Source organism: Ranitomeya variabilis, chromosome 1 (genome assembly GCF_051348905.1).
Source record: "Ranitomeya variabilis isolate aRanVar5 chromosome 1, aRanVar5.hap1, whole genome shotgun sequence".
Classification (NCBI taxonomy): Eukaryota; Metazoa; Chordata; class Amphibia; order Anura; family Dendrobatidae; genus Ranitomeya; species Ranitomeya variabilis.
In genome coordinates, this window is record NC_135232.1 from 715183352 (window position 1) to 715202692 (window position 19341).

The 19341-nt window shown below is 40.8% G+C and overlaps 1 protein-coding gene across 2 annotated transcripts in view; it reads right to left on the reverse strand.

The window, feature by feature from the left end:
- The window catches only part of NRXN3 (neurexin 3), a 573277-nt gene extending 563304 nt beyond the window's left edge, over positions 1 to 9973 (reverse strand). For both annotated transcript variants that reach the window (XR_013216505.1, XR_013216504.1), the window contains exon 1: positions 9865 to 9973. The gene's annotated coding sequence lies outside the window, so the exon portion shown is untranslated. The remainder of the gene's footprint in view (positions 1 to 9864) is intronic.
- Between the last annotated feature and the right edge of the window lie 9368 nt (positions 9974 to 19341).

Below are 19341 nucleotides of genomic sequence, written 5' to 3' on the forward strand. Positions count from 1 at the left end.
AAAGTCCGTGTTGCCAAGCGAAAAGCCAAAAACATCACTGCTCTAGAGGAGATCTGCATGGAGGAATGGGCCAACATACCAACAACAGTGTGTGGCAACCTTGTGAAGACTTATAGAAAACGTTTGACCTCTGTCATTGCCAACAAAGGATATATTACAAAGTATTGAGATGAAATTTTGTTTCTGACCAAATACTTATTTTCCACCATAATATGCAAATAAAATGATAAAAAAAACAGACAATGTGATTTTCTGGATTTTTTTGTCTCAGTTTGTCTCCCATAGTTGAGGTCTACCTATGATGTAAATTACAGACGCCTCTCATCTTTTTAAGTGGTGGAACTTGCACTATTGCTGACTGACTAAATACTTTTTTGCCCCACTGTATGTACAACCCCGCAGCGCAAAGCAAGAGCTGCCAAAAAAAAAAAGAAGAGTAGACTTCTAAGAAAAGCAGGATGCATACTGAAACAGAATGTGCATGTCAGACACATCGCTGCAGTGGTCAGAGCCACGAGGGGCACAAACTTAGAAAAAATATTCATAAGTTGGAAAAAGAAGAAGAGACAGCCTCAAAGAACCAGAAAAGAGACATATCAAAAACTACGGATGCCCCATCTTTTGAGGATATGGCACCCGAGAGCCCACGCCACCACTTAATTTCACGCCTACTTTTTACCTAATACATTATCATCAGCAGAACAGACAGACATGACAAGGTGGGGAGAAATCATGCGGGGTGGAGGAGTAGGTGAACAATGCAGGACTGCTGGACTGAACACACATGAACAGTCTATAATGAGGGGCTGCCAGCATGGTTTGCTTACAGCAGGCATTTAGCAGATATATTAGTGGTATAATCAGGAACACTTTATGATCAGATACAGAAATCTACAAAGTGAACATATAGAATCTACTGCACACAAGCGCCGCCATAGGTGCGGAAGACAAGCGACTCTCACATTAGCAGTAACAGCCAGACATTACTACACATGAATCATGGGTGAATTTCCTGTACTGCTGCGGGCCTCAGAAATAAAGATCAGAAAGACGCACAGAGGAATCACTGACGGGTGAAGAACAGACGACAAATGTCCATAACCTATAAAAGGCACGGGCCCCAGGCACAGCGTGCACGGCGGATGGGGCCGGGCCCCAGGCCCAGCGTGCACAGCAGAAGAGCAGAGAGGACACTAGTCTACAGCGCTATACATAGTGAGGCAGGAATGTTAGCGCCAAAACACAAGAAACTGAAACGCCGCCCACAACAGAGGAGGACAATTGATTTTCACAAGGGACCATATGAGAGGCCATGACTGTTGTGAAGACCAAACCAGCAGGTCGAAATTAATTTTGCCCAATATTAACATATTATAATTATTTTATATTAATAGTATCACTTGATATAGAGCATAATTAAGTATGACAACATCCCCCTATATACACCATATGAGCCCACACACAGCCCCCTATTTACAGTGTGAGCCCATACACCACTCCCTATATACAATGCAAGTCCCACAAAGCCTCCGATATGCGTGCAAACATCCTATACACAGATGATTTAAAAAAACAACAAACACCACATTCCCTCCTCACTTCTGTTACACCATGTGGCCCGCAGACTGCAGTTTGCCCAGCTCTGGTCCACACCATTGGTCACTGGCTGCATCATTTAGTGGGTGGATGGAGCTTTGACCGCAGGGGCTATTAGCAGCATCTCCCACTCCCCTACCACTGAGAATACACTGGGGCCTGTTTATCAGGAAAACATGTAAGTGAACCCAGTGTGTACATTGCTACGAACAATACGAGATGTCATACTATACTGACCCAGCCTGTATGATACTCTAGAGCAGAGCTCACTAATTCATGGTTTTCTAAGACAAAATCTCCAAGTTTATTCAGTGACAGGACGCAAGTTGCAATCTGGGAAGTGTGTTCACACTAGGTTCTGTACAGCGAGTGCAACTCTGTGGTATAATACAGAATGTAACTCAGGATTAGTATTAATGCGTGTACACTGACTCCAACAGCAGAATAGCGAGTGCAGCTCTGGAGTATAATACAGGAGGTAACTCAGGATCAGTACAGGATCAGTAATATATGTACACAGTGACTCCAACAGCATAATAGTGAGTGCAGCTCTGGAGTATAATACAGGATGTAACTCAGGATCAGTAATGTAATGTATGTACACAGTGACTGCACCAGCAGAATAGTGAGTGCAGCTCTGGAGTATAATACAGGATGTAACTCAGGATCAGTAATGTAATGTATGTACACAGTGACTGCACCAGCAGAATAGCGAGTGCAGCTCTGGAGTATAATAAAGGAGGTAACTCAGAATCAGTACAGGGCAAGTAATGTAATGTATGTACACCGTGACTGCACCACAGATTTGAATATGGATTATATTAGGTTATTTCCTTAACATAGCCTAACTGGGAGGGCAGGAAAAAAAACAAAAAAAAACGGACAAGCTCAAGGCATTGGTGACATCCCAGTAAGAAGTTGTAAACCCAATGCTTTGATAAGCACGAACATTTTTTGATTGTGGCAATAATTGATTAAAATTGGTAAATTTATCATTTTCACTGTGGAGAAATGTATGTGGACTGCTGAAAAAAAAAAACAAAAAACAAAAGACAGGTGCTAGAATTTCCCACAGATGACCTGGACAGCATTTATTAAAAGGACCGGCCTCAGACCATGGATTATTCTTGTTCAGCATAAATGTAGTACTTAGACATGGGCTTTGTTCACATCAACATACCAACATTATGAAAAAATCGGACATTACCAAGTGCCTCTAAACACAGGTGTGAACACAGCACTAATAGGAATCAAAGGGTTGTATTAGATCTCCATATACCTACAAAGTCACAGACTTAAATGGGAGGGTAAATGTAAAAAGGCAGGATAAACAACAAACTGTACTAAGGAACGGTGCCCTGATCTCCTGAGCTCGGGGTCAATCCTGGACCCTAGCAGTTCACTTCTACTTTGTGTCTGATGCCTGAATAGTGTGGATGGTAATGCATAGTCAGGACTGTCTTTGCTACTGTGGGGGGAGAATCATCAGAAAAGTGGCAGTAGACGTATTTACCACCACAGGTCAGAAAACTGACGACCGGCAGGACGCAGCCGACCCAGGATAAAAGGTGGAGGCAAAACAGGTGCAAAATACAGAGAAAACAACCACTCCCAGCCCAGTAGTTCATGGAGGCGGTGCTCGCCTAGTACTAGCATCGCACACAGATAAGGCTTGTATAGGGCGCCAGTCAGTAATGGTCGAAAATTTGGACTGCTGCATCCTGCCAGGCATTCGTTTTCTGTTAAGTTTTTTGAAGTTTTGTGTCCTTTTGTTTTTGATTTTATTGTATGGACTTGCAGGACAGTCAGAACCATTGAAATGAGATCTGAGCTTGTGCATTTTAGTCAAAATATTCATTTATTTAGTTTACTCATTTATATAGCGACATTAATCCCACAGACATTATCGGCACTATCCCCTTCCCACAGACATTATCGGCACTATCCCCTTTTGGGGCTCATAATCTAAATTCCCCATCACTATGTCTTTGGAATGTGGGTGGAAACCGGAGTGCCCAAAGGAAACCCACGCAAACACGGGGAGAACAAACAAACTCCTTGCAGATGTTGTCCTTGGTGGGATCTGAACCCAGGACCCCAGCGCTGCAAGGCTGCAGTGCTAACCACTGAGCCACCGTGCCGCCAATATCTACCAATAGCGCATGTATATAATTTATATTTTACTGCACTTTTTTTTTTTAAGTGAGTGCAGCAAGGCCTATCCATGTTGGCAGCAAGGTGCATGTTTGTGTGGGGTGTATTTATATATTGCTGGTCAGCCGCCTGATCAAATACCGCAGTCACTACTGGTCTGTAAGCCAGACACTGCACTACATCTGTGTGACTCACACCCTATACAACCTTAGCCATGTGCAATTCTGACACTAGGCGAGCACTGCGTCCATGAACTGGCGGGTTGTAAGTGCTAGCTTCCTTTATCCTGGGGCTGCTGCGTCCTGCCGGGCATTCATTTTCGTTGTGGTGGTAAATACGACTGTGCCTTTTTGCTATTCTGCTATGCAATGCTGCTATGTTTTTACATTATGTGTGTCCTTTTGATGCGTTTTGGCTTAGCTACTGAAATGAGTTAGTCCACTTTGCAAACAGCACTGGTTGAAAGCCGACATCAGAGACTGAAGTGAAGCAGCAGGGGTCACATGACAGATGCAGATATCGGAAGATTAGGGCACCCTAGTTAACTGAAGTACTGTATATGATGCGGTGTTACTAAGGCAATGTATTCCTAGTATGCGGTGAGCTCCCCCTACAGGCGGCTGGAGGGGGACAAAACACGAGGAGAAACAATGATTTATAATGGTGGAGTGAGAGAAGCTGCTTGGTACCAGACACTGCCGCATGCGAGGGACCTGTACAGGACTCCACGTCACTAGAAGAGAGGTTTTTGCAAAACAAAATCACAGCTTCAGATGTCCCAAGAAAAAAGCATTTAACATGCTGGAAGGTGGACAGGAGATGCTGGAGAATCCTATGGTTATAGTGGGATGAATGCGGGGCACTACTACACCAGCAGATTGCATGGGCTGGGATGGCAGAGTACTTAGCAATTATTTGGGTTAGGAGAGAAAAGAGTGCACAGGAGTGGGTAATATGAATGATTGGGGTGGTAGTGAGGCGAATCAGTACGACACAGGCATGAAGAAGCGGGACAGGAGATGCTGGAGGCAATGGGCATGTTCAGGCCAATTCTGCGGGTCGGAAGGAGATTAGAATGGCGGTCTTCAGGAGAAGTGTGCGCACAGGGCTGGGTCCTTGGTCTGCATGTTGTGGTCAGTGCTAGAATAATGGGTGCTTGAGGGGAATACGGAGGTGAGTTTCCCATCATGCAGCGCTCCACCACAGCAGAAATGCCAGCTCCTATTAACATCAGCACTTACAATAAACCCAACACTAGATCACACCCTGACAAACTGATCCCCTGCATATTAACCATTTCTAGTCTGACAACACAGCTAGAACATCAGCTCATGAGCCAAAGACTAAACCTTCAGGCCGAGTGCCCGTAACACTAAAATAGCCATTGGAGAAAATAAAGTAATTAGACTGGCAGCACGGCGATTAGCGAGGAATTACAATAGAATCAATCATTTAACCCCTGCAATGCCAGAGGATGTGTGATTTCCAGGGATTGTACCTGGACTTAAGAGGCATATTAACACATGTAGATATTTATTCCCAGGCAGGTGATGGTGCGGCCTCCAGGGGAGGCCTGACACATCGATTACACATCTACAGCAATTACCTACACTCAAACTAGTCTATAGCAGCGGGACAGAGCTGACAATGACCGCAGCGGTGAAAGAGGAGGACGTGAGCAGGGCAGCAGACATCACAGTAACATACAAGTGGGAAGGAATTGCCGATATCTGGGGGAGCTGAAGCCCGGGACATTTACTGCCTATTAACACTCATGTCTTTGTTATCCATGTTTTCTGAACCTCAAACTTCACCCTCTCAGGGGACGGTCTCCCAAATCTACAGTCAGTCCCCCCACAAGACCACGGCCGCATCAGTCTTAGGTCACTCAATTCTGAACATTAGAAAAGTGTCGCTGTGAGTGTCACACCCTCAGAATCTGACTAACTAACTCCTTATATATTGGTGATGTAAACAGATGTAATGAGTCAGACTGGAGGCGGAAGACGACTTATTAAAGCCCACATCCCAAACGTAGCTCCAGGACGCCAGAGCCAGACAATAACCCATCGCAAGTATGCCATCACGGGCACCCCGTACATACCACCTAATGCAAACACTGCCCTCTACTGGTGTGCCGGAATACAACCTGATCTGGGTGAGAACCAAGATGTACACATACAGCTATCAGCATTTTAGGTATATAGCAAGTATACAGGACAGAATGGTGTGTACAGAGGTGGCCAATACAACACGGGGATATCTTGTGTCCGACAAGGCGATCATGCTCTTCTCATGTTAGCAGGTCAACTAACATGACCAGGGTAAATTGTAAATTATAAAAATATTATAATATATATACATATATATATATATATATATATATATATATATGCACACATATACATACATACACCACTTCAAGCATTCACATTCAGACCACATCTTGATATTTCTAAATCTTCATCACCTGGAATATTTCCTGTCGGATTATACAATGCCACAGAATATGAGGTCGCTACATTAATACGGCTCTATACTGTGGGATCATGTACAATAGGATATAATATAATCTTGTGACTAAAAAGCAGGACGGTGCAGACCACATCAACACGCTGTGCCATATACCAGACCTTCACAAAACAGGACAGATGTTTATAGTGCATACAGCATGCAGTCCCGTGTAAGGCAAAAAAAAATCTATTAAATATAATATTCAGAAAGCCAGGCTATATAATTCAATAATATATATATATATATCTCACAAACATGAGCATGGGGACAGTCCCATGCAACACAGCTTGTGGAGCAGCCCAACAACACTCGGCATGTGTTTAATAATTTATATATACACACACTATTTAGGACAGTTAAGTCATATACAATACTAGGTCTAAATCTGCACAGGAAACAATCCCATGAAAAATATTCAGGGGACCCAGTATACCTATACAGAGAACATATAACTACAAGAGATCTATATTTGGTCACGAGATGCAGCCTTATGTACAGGGGAGTGGCTCTGAGTATACATACAATGATATATATATATATATATATATATATATATATATATATATATATATATATATATATATATATATTATTATATATACACACAGCAGTACTGCGCATAGATACCTCCTCTATAGAGTAAATGTAACAGATAATGAAGCACAATAACTCCACCGTGCTGTCGGTAATAACAGGGAATACACAAGTAATGGAGTGTGCAGACGCCGTCCATCGTGCGGCCCATAGCCTGACAGACAGGAGCTCTGCTGACTGGCACAGAGAATCAGAATTTCAAATAGACAGGATTCCTCTTCAGAAATCATTCACCGCTCAGCTAATCAGGGCATGATTGCTTCCACCATCACCACACACTCCAGCACCTATCTGATATGAGGCAGGAAGGTGTCAATCTACCACCACTCACACCATTACCCCCAGCTGGAGAGAAGACCTTCACACAATAGAGTGTCAGCTGCTTGTGCCACTGCATCAAGGGCACCAGAATGTCCAGATCACCTGCTCAGCGCACACACCCTACTGCAAACCCATCAAACGTCTGATGTGAAGAGACACCAATCAACACTGCATCTTTCCCAGTCCAGAGACAGCCGCTCGATGAAACTGTACAGTAGGTCAGGGGCAAATTACTAGAAAAACAAAAACAAAAAATTTGGAACTGTACTAATATGAAAGTAAGAAGAGAGCAGAAAAAATAATGACGAACAGGTGAAACGCCTGAACAGAACAATGTCACACACGGAAAGAGTTGGCCAAGGATCTGTGAGGCACAATTTAAGAAGCAAACACTTTTGTTCTAGCAGGTTTATTGATGTTCAGGAATGAAGAGGTTAATGATATGAAATATTCTATCATTATAAAAAGAAAAAAAAAAAAAAAGGGCAAAGCGATGAGGTAAGGGGGTGGTGCCCAAACACGCGTTAGGTATGACAATTCTCTACGCTACTGCGCAAGCTTTCCGTGTATTCAAATGAACAGCCCTGCTGAAGCCTCCCTCCTGGAGGTAAATAAGAGCGCCCCATAGAGGAGCCCAAGAACACCCGAAACCTTCAGATATTTTTCATCTTTTGAAAAAAGTGTTGGGGAGAAGGTCAGCAAAAACAAGGCGCAGTAGGGGTGGGTATGTGCCCACCAGGAGGGGACGGCCACACATCTCCCATCCTCCAGAATCTGCGAGAAGAGCGAGCTCGCCTCTGTAGCCAATATGTCATGGATGGTTACCCGTAATCATTATCACTCTATTTCATTCCTACCCCAGAGCCTTTTGCCGGCTCGAGGAGCTCTCCACGACAGCCCCCCATAAACGAAACAACCCCTATTATTATCCTGAAGATTGCGACATATATAATCACGAACGACAATGCTTGAAAGGAAAAAAAAAATGGCGTTGGGCTCCAATTTTATCCCCATCTCCTCCTTTTTCTTCCCCGTTCGCTTTTATTCTCCTCCCCCAACCTCAGCCCCCCCTTAGATGTTCTACTTTGGCAAAGCATAACACGCCGTACATTGCACCAGGAGAGGACGAAGGGTGGAGGAGAGGGGGTAAAATTATAGCTCATGGGGGGGGCCAGGAGTGCATCCCTGCAACATACACAAACTCACAACCATTGCTCCTCCAACGTTTACACTCAAGCCCAAGAATACAGTGGGGAGGGGGGGGGGGTTGGATAGTCGTTGACATTGGGGAAGGGGGGGGGGGGGTTGGTGTATGTAAGAAAATAATGGTGTTAAATGGAAAAAAAAATAATAATAATAAAACACGAACTGTGGAAAAAATGGCATTGCTAATCCCCCCCAGTAAATATGTGTGTAATTGTGAAGCGGCTGATATCTCAGTTTTGCAGCTGTGGGTCTAATCGCACCGCTATTAAAGCCCCCACTGCCTCCCCCCACCACAAACACTCTGCCGTCCACTTTCACAGTGATGGGGGGAACATAATGCGTCTTATGGATAATGAAACTAAATAGGCAGCCCGTCCTAGCAATCAGCCACATAATTGCCCCTTTTACAATCCAACTCACTCTGACTTCTCCAGAAGAGCTTCAAAGACGGCATGAAAAACAAGGCACGACTGCTAGACCATGGGTGCCATGAGAGGTGACCAAAGCAGGAACGGTCCCCAAACTGCCACCGGGCTTCTCCAAAGGCAAAATCAAGTGTGTAGAAATGACGGCATCTTTCTCAGACATTCACAAATTATTCCATCAAAGCAGAACTTTCCCTGGCAGCGTCCTCTGCACAGACTGACAACACCAATTGTGCCCGAACGAAAGGAACAGAACACGTAGACGACACAGAGCGACGGCGACTACGAGGACCCGCACAATTATACACAGCAGCCAAAATCAGACAAACGGGGATAAGAGAAAAAAAATACACAAATTCTGCCTGCGAGGGGGAATATTTCCATCATTTGAGACAACTGGAGGGCGGTTTAATTTCACGCTAGGCAGCCGGTCCGTCCCCAAAACCCCCCCTCCCCATCTCCCTGTTTACAAAACCGACCTTTTCTGGAGGTGAACATTTCCTACCAAACGTTCTGACACAAAAAAACGGCGCCATCCAGTACAAGACGACGCAGATCTCAGTCTCACAGACCCTCCATCTTGGACGGTGGGGCGGCTGCTTCTGGATTTCAGGCATTTTTTTTTAAGTACATTCATGAATTGGAAATATTTAAAAATATTAAATATTTATTTATAAGAATTTTATTTAAAAAAATAAAATAAAATAAAACCATTTCTAAAAACAAATAAAATGAATAATTCTGAGAAAGAGAAAACGGTTGCCAGGTGAATGTGCAGCCACAAGCAGAGGACGAGGAGCCGCAGGAATCCGGGGTCCGGGAAGTGACAAAGTCATTCCACGGCCACCTGCCATCGCTCCACACAAGTGGGGCGCAGAGCCGTCCTGTACCGGCCGCCACAAGGGTCCGCACCGGAGCTCTCCACGTCTGCGGAGAGTTGGAGCTCAGTCCTGTGACCGCACACAGAGAGCGACCCGCGGAGCTGCCGGGAAGTTCCCGCACACAATACACGCAGCGCCCCCGCCTCACACACACGGGGACCCCAGGAGCTGACCTGTGCCGCCGCCGGCTGAGGGTCCTGTGCGCGGATCACTTCCAACCTCACACTGCCGCCGCCGTTCCGGCATCCACACACTACGGGCAGAGGACGGGCAGAACACGCCCACACCACGCCCCATCACACGCCCACGTCACGCCTTTTAAAACCCCACCGCACTGCTCACCTGTACTGTACTAGCACAGGATTATTACTGCTCACCTGTACTGTACTATCACAGGATTATTACTGCTCACCTGTACTGTACTATCACAGGATTATTACTGCTCACCTGTACTGTAATAGCACAGGATTATTACTGCTCACCTGTACTGTACTATCACAGGATTATTACTGCTCACCTGTACTGTAATATCACAGGATTATTACTGCTCACCTGTACTGTACTATCACAGGATTATTACTGCTCACCTGTCCTGTACTATCACAGGATTATTACTGCTCACCTGTACTGTAATATCACAGGATTATTACTGCTCACCTGTACTGTAATATCACAGGATTATTACTGCTCACCTGTACTGTAATATCACAGGATTATTACTGCTCACCTGTACTGTAATATCACAGTATTATTACTGCTCACCTGTGCTATAATATCACAGGATTATTACTGCTCACCTGTACTGTAATATCACAGTATAATTACTGCTCACCTGTACAGTAATATCACAGGATTATTATTGCTCACCTGTACTGTAATATCACAGTATAATTACTGCTCACCTGTACTGTAATATCACAGGATTATTACTGCTCACCTGTACTGTAATAGCACAGGATTATTACTGCTCACCTGTACTGTACTATCACAGGATTATCACTGCTCACCTGTACTGTACTATCACAGGATTATTACTGCTCACCTGTACTGTAATATCACAGGATTATTACTGCTCACCTGTACTGTAATATCACAGTATTATTACTGCTCACCTGTGCTGTAATATCACAGGATTATTACTGCTCACCTGTACTGTAATATCACAGTATAATTACTGCTCACCTGTACTGTAATATCACAGGATTATTACTGCTCACCTGTACTGTAATATCACAGTATAATTACTGCTCACCTGTACTGTAATATTACAGGATTATTACTGCTCACCCGTACTGTACTATCACAGGATTATTACTGCTCACCTGTACTGTACTATCACAGGATTATTACTGCTCACCTGTACTGTAATAGCACAGGATTATTACTGCTCACCTGTACTGTACTATCACAGGATTATTACTGCTCACCTGTACTGTAATATCACAGGATTATTACTGCTCACCTGTACTGTACTATCACAGGATTATTACTGCTCACCTGTCCTGTACTATCACAGGATTATTACTGCTCACCTGTACTGTAATATCACAGGATTATTACTGCTCACCTGTACTGTAATATCACAGGATTATTACTGCTCACCTGTACTGTAATATCACAGTATTATTACTGCTCACCTGTGCTATAATATCACAGGATTATTACTGCTCACCTGTACTGTAATATCACAGTATAATTACTGCTCACCTGTACAGTAATATCACAGGATTATTATTGCTCACCTGTACTGTAATATCACAGTATAATTACTGCTCACCTGTACTGTAATATCACAGGATTATTACTGCTCACCTGTACTGTAATAGCACAGGATTATTACTGCTCACCTGTACTGTACTATCACAGGATTATTACTGCTCACTTGTACTGTACTATCACAGGATTATTACTGCTCACCTGTACTGTAATATCACAGGATTATTACTGCTCACCTGTACTGTAATATCACAGTATTATTACTGCTCACCTGTGCTGTAATATCACAGGATTATTACTGCTCACCTGTACTGTAATATCACAGTATAATTACTGCTCACCTGTACTGTAATATCACAGGATTATTACTGCTGACCTGTACTGTAATATCACAGTATAATTACTGCTCACCTGTACTGTAATATTACAGGATTATTACTGCTCACCTGTACTGTAATATCACAGTATTATTTCTGCTCACCTGTACAGTAATATCACAGGATTATTATTGCTCACCTGTACTGTAATATCACAGTATAATTACTGCTCACCTGTACTGTACTATCACAGGATTATTACTGCTCACCTGTACTGTAATATCACAGGATTTTTACTGCTCACCTGTACTGTAATATCACAGGATTATTACTGCTCACCTGTACTGTAATATCACAGGATTATTACTGCTCACCTGTACTGTAATATCACAGTATAATTACTGCTCACCTGTACTGTAATATTACAGGATTATTACTGCTCACCTGTACTGTAATATCACAGTATTATTTCTGCTCACCTGTACAGTAATATCACAGGATTATTATTGCTCACCTGTACTGTAATATCACAGTATAATTACTGCTCACCTGTACTGTACTATCACAGGATTATTACTGCTCACCTGTACTGTAATATCACAGGATTTTTACTGCTCACCTGTACTGTAATATCACAGGATTATTACTGCTCACCTGTACTGTAATATCACAGGATTATTACTGCTCACCTGTACTGTAACATCACAGTATAATTACTGCTCACCTGTACTGTAATATCACAGGATTATTACTGCTCACCTGTACTGTAATATCACAGGATTATTACTGCTCACCTGTACTGTAATATCACAGTATTATTACTGCTCACCTGTACAGTAGTATCACAGGATTATTACTGCTCACCTGTACTGTAATATTACAGTATAATTACTGCTCACCTGTACTGTAATATCACAGGATTATTATTGCTCACCTGTACTGTAATATCACAGGATTATTACTGCTCACCTGTACTGTAATATCACAGGATTATTATTGCTCACCTGTACTGTAATATCACAGTATTATGACTGCTCACCTGTACTGTAATATCACAGGATTATTACTGCTCACCTGTACTGTAATATCACAGTATAATTACTGCTCACCTGTACTGTAATATCACAGGATTATTACTGCTCACCTGTACTGTAATATCACAGTATTATTACTGCTCACCTGTACAGTAATATCACAGGATTATTACTGCTCACCTGTACTGTAATATCACAGTATAATTACTGCTCACCTGTACTGTAATATCACAGTATTATTACTGCTCACCTGTACTGTAATATCACAGGATTATTACTGCTCACCTGTACTGTAGTATCACAGGATTATTACTGCTCCCCTGTACTGTAATATCACAGGATTATTACTGCTCACCTGTACTGTAATATCACAGTATTATTACTGCTCACCTGTACTGTAATATCACAGGATTATTACTGCTCACCTGTACTGTAATATCACAGTATAATTACTGCTCACCTGTACTGTAATCACAGGATTATTACTGCTCACCTGTACTGTAATATCACAGTATTATTACTGCTCACATGTACTGTAATATCACAGGATTATTACTGCTCACCTGTACTGTAATATCACAGGATTATTACTGCTCACCTGTACTGTAATATCACAGGATTATTACTGCTCCCGTGTACTGTAATATCACAGTATAATTACTGCTCACCTGTACTGTAATATCACAGTATAATTACTGCTCTCCTGTACTGTAATATCACAGTATAATTACTGCTCTCCTGTACTGTAATATCACAGTATAATTACTGGTCACCTGTACAGTAATATCACAGTATTATTAGTCTCACCTGTACTGTAATATCAGTATAATTACTGCTCATCTGTACTGTAATATCACAGTATAATTACTGCTCACCTGTATAATTACTGCTCTCCTGTACTGTAATATCACAGGATTATTAGTCTCACCTGTACTGTAATATCACAGTATAATTACTGCTCACTTGTACTGTAATATCACAGTATAATTACTGCTCTCCTGTACTGTAATATCACAGGATTATTAGTCTCACCTGTACTGTAATATCACAGTATTATTACTGCTCACCTGTACAGCAATATCACAGTATAATTACTGCACTTCTGTACAGTAATATCACAAGATTATTAGTCTCACCTGTACTGTAATATCTGTAATATCACAGTATTATTACTGGTCACCTGTACAGTAATATCACAGTATTATTAGTCTCACCTGTACTGTAATATCAGTATAATTACTGCTCATCTGTACTGTAATATCACAGTATAATTACTGCTCACCTGTATAATTACTGCTCTCCTGTACTGTAATATCACAGTATTATTAGTCTCACCTGTACTGTAATATCACAGTATAATTACTGCTCACCTGCACTGTAATATCACAGGATTATTAGTCTCACCTGTACTGTAATATCACAGTATAATTACTGCTCACCTGTACTGTAATATCACAGTATAATTACTGCTCTCCTGTACTGTAATATCACAGGATTATTAGTCTCACCTGTACTGTAATATCACAGTATTATTACTGCTCACCTGTACAGCAATATCACAGTATAATTACTGCTCTTCTGTACAGTAATATCACAAGATTATTAGTCTCACCTGTACTGTAATATCACAGTATTAATACTGTTCACCTGTACAGTAATATCACAGTATAATTACTGCTCTCCTGTACTGTAATATCACAGGATTATTAGTCTCACCTGTACTGTAATATCACAGTATAATTACTGCTCTCCTGTACAGTAATATCACAAGATTATTAGTCTCACCTGTACTGTAATATCACAGTATTATTACTGATCACCTGTACAGTAATATCACAGTATAATTACTGCTCTCCTGTACTGTCATATCACAGGATTCTTATTGCTCTCCTGTACTTTAATATCACAGGATTATTACTGCTCATCTCTACTGTAATATCACAGTATTTATTACTGCTCTCCTGTACTGTCATATCACAGTATAATTACTGCTCTCCTGTACTGTAATATCACAGGATTATTAGTCTCACCTGTACTGTAATATCACAGTATTATTACTGCTCACCTGTACAGCAATATCACAGTATAATTACTGCTCTCCAGTACTGTAATATCACAGGATTATTAGTCTCACCTGTACTGTAATATCACAGTATAATTACTGCTCTCCTGTACAGTAATATCACAAGATTATTAGTCTCACCTGTACTGTAATATCACAGTATTATTACTGATCACCTGTACAGTAATATCACAGTATAATTACTGCTCTCCTGTACTGTCATATCACAGGATTCTTATTGCTCTCCTGTACCTTAATATCACAGGATTATTACTGCTCGTCTCTACTGTAATATCACAGTATTTATTACTGCTCTCCTGTACTGTCATATCACAGGATTATTATTGTTCTCCTGTACTGTAATATCACAGGATTATTACTGCTCATCTCTACTGTAATATCACAGTATTATTACTGCTCTCCTGTACTGTCATATCACAGGATTATTATTGCTCTCCTGTACTGTAATATCACAGTATTACTGCTCATCTCTACTGTAATATCACAGTATTATTACTGCTCTCCTGTACTGTCAAATCACAGGATTATTATTGCTCTGCTGTACTGTCATATCACAGGATTATTACTGCTCACCTGTACTGTAATATCACAGTATTATTAGTCTCACCTGTACTGTAATATCACAGTATTATTATTGCTCTCCTGTACTGTAGTATCACAGGATCATTACTACTCTCCTGTACTGTAATATTACAGCATAATTACTGCTCACCTGTACTGTAATATCACAGTATTATTTGTCTCACCTGCACTGCAATATCACAGTATTATTACTGCTCACCTGCACTGTAATATCACAGTATAATTACTGCTCAGCTCTACTGTAATATCACAGTATTATTACTGCTCATCTGTACTGTAATACCACAGTATTATTTCTGGTCATCTCTACTGTAATATCACAGTATTATTACTGCTCACCTGTACTGTAATATCACAGTATTATTAGTCTCACCTGTACAGTAATATCCCAGTATTATTAGTATCTCCTGTACAGTAATATCACAGTATTATTACTGCTCACCTCTACTGTAATATCACAGTATTATTAGCCTCACCTGTAATATCACAGTATTATTACTGTTCTTCTGTACTGTAATATCACAGTAATATTGCTGCTCTCCTGTACTGTAATATCACAGGATTATTAATGCGCTCCTGTACTGTAATATCACAGTATAATTACTGCTTACCTGTGCTGTAATATCACAGTATTAGTCTCACCTGTACTATAATAGTATAATCACTGCTCACCTGTACTATAATATCACAGTATAATTACTGCTCTGCTGTACTGCAATATCACAGTATTATTACTGCTCACCTGTACTGTAATATCACAGTATTACTGCTCACCTGTACTGTAATATCACAGTATTACTGCTCACCTGTACTGTAATATCACAGTATTATTACTTCTCTCCTGTATTGTAATATCACAGTATTACTGCTCACCTGTACTGTAATATTACAATATAATTACTGCTCACCTGTACTGTAATATCACTGTATTATTATTGCTCTCCTGTACTGTACTATCACAGTATAATTACTGCTCACCTGCACTGTAATATCACAGTATTATTAGTCTCTCCGGTACTGTAATATCACAGGATTATTACTGTCCTCCTGTACTGTAATATCACAGTATCATTAGTCTCAACTGTACTGTTTAAGCGCTGCAGAATGTTGGCGCTATATAAATAAAAATATTATTACTGTAATATCACAGTATTATCAGTATCTCCTGTACTGTAATATCACCGTGTAATTACTGCTCACCTGTATTGTAATATCACAGTATGATTAGTCTCACCCACACTGTAATATCACAGTATTATCACTGCTCTCCTGTACTGTAATATCACGGAATTATTACTGCTCATCGCTACGTAATATCACAGTATTAGTATCTCCTGTACTGTAATATCACAGTATTATTACTGCTCATCTGTACAGCAATATCACAGTATAATTACTGCTCTTCTGTACAGTAATATCACAAGATTATTAGTCTCACCTGTACTGTAATATCACAGTATTATTACTGTTCACCTGTACAGTAATATCACAGTATAATTACTGCTCTCCTGTACTGTAATATCACAGGATTATTAGTCTCACCTGTACTGTAATATCACAGTATAATTACTGCTCTCCTGTAGAGTAATATCACAAGATTATTAGTCTCACCTGTACTGTAATATCACAGTATTATTACTGATCACCTGTACAGTAATATCACAGTATAATTACTGCTCTCCTGTACTGTCATATCACAGGATTCTTATTGCTCTCCTGTACTTTAATATCACAGGATTATTACTGCTCATCTCTACTGTAATATCACAGTATTTATTACTGCTCTCCTGTACTGTCATATCACAGGATTATTGTTCTCCTGTACTGTAATATCACAGGATTATTACTGCTCATCTCTACTGTAATGTCACAGTATTATTACTGCTCTCCTGTACTGTCATATCACAGGATTATTATTGCTCTCCTGTACAGTAATATCACAGGATTATTACTGCTCATCTCTACTGTAGTATCACAGTATTACTGCTCATCTCTACTGTAATATCACAGTATTATTACTGCTCTCCTGTACTGTCATATCACAGGATTATTATTGCTCTCCTGTACTGTAATATCACAGTATTACTGCTCATCTCTACTGTAATATCACAGTATTATTACTGCTCTCCTCTACTGTCAAATCACAGGATTATTATTGCTCTGCTGTACTGTCATATCATAGGATTATTACTGCTCACCTGTACTGTAATATCACAGTATTATTAGTCTCACCTGTACTGTAATATCACAGTATAATTATTGCTCTCCTGTACTGTAGTATCACAGGATCATTACTACTCTCCTGTACTGTAATATTACAGTATAATTACTGCTCACCTGTACTGTAATATCACAGTATTATTACTGCTCATCTGTACTGTAATATCACAGTATTATTACTGCTCATCTCTACTGTAATATCACAGTATTATTACTGCTCACCTGTACTGTAATATCACAGTATTATTAGTCTCACCTGTACAGTAATATCCCAGTATTATTAGTATCTCCTGTACAGTAATATCACAGTATTACTGCTCACCTCTACTGTAATATCACAGTATTATTAGCCTCAGCTGTAATATCACAGTATTATTGCTGTTCTCCTGTACTGTAATATCACAGTAATATTGCTGCTCTCCTGTACTGTAATATCACAGGATTATTAATGCGCTCCTGTACTGTAATATCACAGTATAATTACTGCTTACCAGTGCTGTAATATCACAGTATTAGTCTCACCTGTACTGTAATATTACAATATAATTACTGCTCACCTGTACTGTAATATCACTGTATTATTATTGCTCTCCTGTACTGTACTATCACAGTATAATTACTGCTCACCTGCACTGTAATATCACAGTATTATTAGTCTCTCCGGTACTGTAATATCACAGGATTATTACTGTCCTCCTGTACTGTAATATCACAGTATCATTAGTCTCAACTGTACTGTTTAAGCGCTGCAGAATGTTGGCGCTATATAAATAAAATTATTATTACTGTAATATCAGTATTATCAGTATCTCCTGTACTGTAATATCACCGTGTAATTACTGCTCACCTGTATTGTAATATCACAGTATGATTAGTCTCACCCACACTGTAATATCACAGTATTATCACTGCTCTCCTGTACTGTAATATCACGGAATTATTACTGCTCATCGCTACGTAATATCACAGTATTAGTATCTCCTGTACTGTAATATCACAGTATTAGTATCTCCTGTACTGTAATATCACAGGATTATTACTGCTCATCTGTACTGTAATATCGTAGTATTATTAAGGCTCACCTGTACTCTTATATCACAGGATAATTACGGTTTACCCGTACTGTACTATCACAGTATTATTAGTATCTCCTGTACTGTAGTATCGCAGTATTATTAGTCTCACCTGTACACATATTATTACTCTTCCTGGCGATAGTGATGACATCCTTATTACTTTCTGTCTGCCGCATTTTAGACGTTTTACCTCAGGCTTTACCTCAGAAATGCGCGGGAGTCGGGACACAAGATGAGGAGGAAAACGATGAGGTGACGATGTGGCCAATCACAGCGCTCCTTGTCTCGGCTGCAGCCAATCACAGCGCTTTGTGTCTCGGAGAGATCCAATCATCACAGCCGGCTTTACCTGGCGGCTCCTCTCTTGCCGCTGTAGTATGGTGATTCCTTAATGACGCTCTCCTAAGTCGGTTTCCTGAGATACCGTAGTCGGCCGACCTCGCCCAACCACAGCGAGTTAAACTGCGGGAATTTACCTCAGGGACCAGTGTAATGGCGTTCAACTGCATGTGACGTCCTGTCTGACTCTGTTCAGGGGTGAACACTTATGGCGCGGGTCCTGTGTAGGATGAAGGCCCCTTCCAATGTCCATGTACACACTTAGAAAAATAAAATACCCTTC